Source organism: Bufo gargarizans, chromosome 3, assembly GCF_014858855.1.
Source record: "Bufo gargarizans isolate SCDJY-AF-19 chromosome 3, ASM1485885v1, whole genome shotgun sequence".
NCBI classification, from domain to species: Eukaryota; Metazoa; Chordata; class Amphibia; order Anura; family Bufonidae; genus Bufo; species Bufo gargarizans.
The window spans coordinates 403,904,688-403,909,097 of NC_058082.1; the positions used below are offsets into that span (position 1 = coordinate 403,904,688).

Sequence of the window (4,410 nt, forward strand, 5' to 3'; positions counted from 1 at the left end):
ATGGATTAATGGAATTTATTTACCAAAAAAATTAAACATATACAGACTTATTCTAGATAATTAAAAAATGAATCTTTATTTTATAATGGAATAACCTTTGGATGGTAATATATTGTCCTCATAAAGCATTTTATATAAAAAAAAATCTGATTTAAATAAAAAAAATCTGATAAAAAAAATCATAGATTTTTATCCACCCTGTTTTTAAGTGATAGCTTTTTTATTATTATTTTTGGTGTGTGTGTGTGTGTGTGGGGGGGGGGGGGGGGGGTTGGGGTTTCTGGGCACAATCTTAATAATTCACATTAGATCATAGTTAAGTTACTATAAACATTAGCTGTCAGATCAAGAGAAACTTATATTGCTGACAGACTCCATAACACCACTTTTCTGACTCTCATTCATTTTCTTTCTCCATACATTTTGGGTTCCTTTGTGAAGTTTTGGATTTGTGGCAATAATAACAACAGGACTTAGGGCAGAATATGAGGCTGCAAGGAATATCCGTGCGTCATTCATTTCAGGTTTGACATCAGACAGTGTAAGAGTATAGATCCACATAGAATTATCCATGCCATATAACAAAACATATAGCACTACCAATAAAATAACTGCCCTGGAGGCCCGATGTTCTGCAGACTTTCTCTGAAGCTGGTCAGAACTGCGCTTGCCTTTAATATTTTTCCCATGCTGATACAATATAGAAACCATGTAACTGCTTGACAATGTCATTAGTCCTACGAATATGATCTCCCGAATGATGGATACAGACCCATTTAAGATAAAGGAGACATAGGTTATAAAGTCTGCATCACAATAAACCAGATGTAATGAATAGGGTGAAGTATAATTGGATTTAGCCCTTCCATACAAAACAGTAGAAGGATAGAGAAAAACATTCATGGCTAAGATCAGGATTATAATAAGAGTAACATTTTTAGATAACTTTTGTTTCAAGTATGTCCAATATCTGTTAACGGGAGCAACAAGAACACACTGGTGACAACTGAGGAAACTGGTTACACAAATAGACATGGCTCTACTGACCCTAAAGATGAAAAGAACCAGTTTACACTCCGTATCATCCAGTAAGTCTTTTACTCCAATAGCATTTAGAGATTGTGGTATGACACGGGAGAAAACCACTAAAAGATTGGATAGGGCAAGGACCATTAGGATGATATTAGCTGGTAGAAGCTTTTTCTCAATTATTTTGATGTAAGTAAATTTTAGGAGGATGAAAACATTTCCAGGAATTCCAACAATTATCAAGAGAATAAAGGCCAGAGCTTTAATCAGAAGATGAGTATCCATGACAAAAGACTATATGTAGTCGTAATGGTATTTTTTAGTACACAATTGCAGTTAGTTTAATGGTGTATCCCTGCACTTCTATGTTTGCATAGAGTACTTCTATACATAGGTTTTTGCAGGTTTTTTTCTTCACTTTGGACTTTAAGTGTGATTTTTGCTGTAAAGATGCCAGATCCAGATGTAGCACTTGATGTTTTTTTCAGGCGTTTTCACCTTGAAAAAAAAGCAAAAAAAAACTTTAAAATTGCAAGTGGCCAAAAATAAGTGTATATGGATATTAGTTATTATTATTTTTTTTACGGGTGAAAAAAACGCCAGTACAAAACTCATGTGTTTGAGGACCCAGTCATGTTCCAGCGAGGACTCTACTGACTGCAAGAACATCTCTAGCAAACAAACACACAAGGCAAGCAGAGACAAAGACATGACAATGGCCAAAACAAATACTTTATGACAGAGATCAAGACAAAGCAGCAAACTGGACAAGCAGGTAAGGGACAAGTGTCAGGAAATACCACTGGACCAAACCCAGGGGCCAGATATGCAGTAAGCCCTGTTCTTCACAGAGCCCGAGATGGTGGGAATGGACTTAGGTGAGACTCACTTGTTGCACCTCTAGGATGGTCCCGATGCACTTGGCTACTTACCTGCAGAGACCAGTAGTCCACACAAAGCAGTCCATACAAACAAGGACTGGAATTAGAATTAACTGCACAGGACTCAGTACAGACAGTACAAAGGGGAACCAGCCCACAAGCAGCTCCCTGGACCCCATGCAGAACACCACATGGCAGTCTGAGCAGAGCTGCCCAAACAGGAAGACAAGTAGATACCTGGACCCCATATGGAACAACACATGGAGATCACAGGCAGAGCTGCACACAGACTAGATGTCCTTCCTCCATAGAACCCAGGAGCCCTCTCACTGAAGGCATAGAACATACTGTACATGAAATTAACAGACAGGACTTGCAGATGCCTGTTCCCCACGCAAAACGACACATGGCCGACACAGGCATAGTTGCACAGACAGGCAAATGTGTGGACTCCATGGAGGAAGATACAAGGCGGTCACAGACCAAACACTGAACCAGACAAGGTGACTTAGATACACAACACAGGAAGATGTCTGGACCCCATGCAGGACAAAACATGGTGGCCACAGACCAAACACAGAAGCAATGGACAAGACATGGAATAGACAGGCAAATGTCTGGGCCCCATGCAGGAAGGCACATGGCAGTCACAGACCAAACACAGAACTAGACAAGGAGACTATGATGACAAAGTAGGTGGCCATTCAGACAGGCAGATGGAATGACCCAGGTCAGGTGCATATCTCCTGCACCCAGCAAAGCTGGAGACAGACTGACAGGCCCAGATCAGGAAATGTTAACCTCACCAAAACCAGGAGTAACAAGAACCATAAAACAAGTGTCAGTTCACACCAGTCACAGTATGCTGCACCCAGCACACCCCAAACAACAACCAGCATACACGGGAAAACCTATAGCCAGTATGAGGTATCAGGCAGCCAGCCTACACAACAAGGAGTGACGGAACCACATTGATACAATAAACTAGTGGCATCCATACTCAGACCATGTACACACACAAGGCCGCAGCCAGCACGCATCACCAAACCAGCTTACATGGGAACGCCCACAGCCAGTAAACAAAGTGCCTGCAGTCAGCCTGCATGGCACTGGTGACAGGAACTTCAGAGATATGAATGTGGGAAACACAAACACAGGCAACAGTTCACACACAGGACACAGAGGCCAGCACATAGCCCCAAGCAACCAGTGTACACAGGAGAGAGCCTGCAGTAGTATGCGAGAGGGCCTACAGCCAGCCTACACGGCAACTCGTGACACAGTGAGCTACACTGTGATAGACCCATAGAGTTGTATGGAAATGCAGAGAGCATGCTTGATTGCTGGTAAAGAGATTGTCTCACTTTATTAAATAACTGTCTCACTTTAGCAAATGGCATCTATCATGTAGAAGAAGTTAATACAAGACACTTACTAATGTATTGTAATTATCAATATTGCATTGATTAATTTTTCCATCACACTGCTCATATGCAGGGGTTACAGCCACTGCTGCAATCCAGTACCAGTGGCCACTATTGTAAAAAGCACAGGCCTCTCAGGAGGCCAGGACCATGGGAGCACACATAGGCAACATGCAAAGCAGCTCCTCTCTTTGCCACCTTCTATTTGCTCTGCACTGGTGGTCGTAACCTCTAGAAATGAGCAGTGTATAAAGCCTCATTCACACATCAGTGTTTGTGTTTAAATCAGTGATCCCTCTGTTAAGATGTCCATGATGGATCCGTGTGTGGTCCTTGTAACAGTTTTTTTGCTGTCCGTATGTCGCTGACACTGAACAGCTGAAAAATAATTTTCAAAGCATCTCTTCCTAATGATCTGTGAGCCACAGATGAAACATGGAAGGCATCCATGGAACCATAGACTATAATGGGCAAGATCGACCGTGAACACAGACAAAATAGAGCATGCATCCATGCTAAAAACACGGATTCATGGACCGTGGTAAAAAAAAATGAAGTGGGAATGCACACATTAAAATGAATGTGTACATGTGCTGTCCGTGGAGAACACGTACAGCACACGTACATGGAACACCGAATGAGTTAATGAGGCTTAATGCGATGGAAAATGAATCAAGCCAGCAAATGAGACAATATAGATAATAATACATTAGTAAGTGTCTTGTATTACCTTTCTCTACTTGATAAATGCCAATGATAAAGTGAAAAAAACATCTTTACATAAAAACTTTACCTCACTACAATTTTATGGATCTGTGGGGAGATTAGCTTACCTCTTCCTTTTACCTTTTCAATTGACTTACTGTTATTGATATGATTAAGTCAAATACACCTGTATTTATAATACCTGAAGTTTTTTTGTCCCCAAGGTCAGACCACGTGGGATTAATTACTTGCATTACCAGTTCTCTAAAATTATCTTATAAAATACTATGAAATATTCAAGCACTAATTCTAGCTCTATGATTCCTATAGCTCACTGCTGGTAGCTCTTTTTAATGTTCAATTAAAAGCAG

At 40.8% G+C, this 4,410-nt stretch overlaps 1 pseudogene; it reads right to left on the reverse strand.

Annotated features, from left to right (window-relative positions):
- Window positions 1-397: 397 nt before the first annotated feature.
- Window positions 398-1,314, reverse strand: LOC122933013 (annotated as a pseudogene).
- Window positions 1,315-4,410: the final 3,096 nt, after the last annotated feature.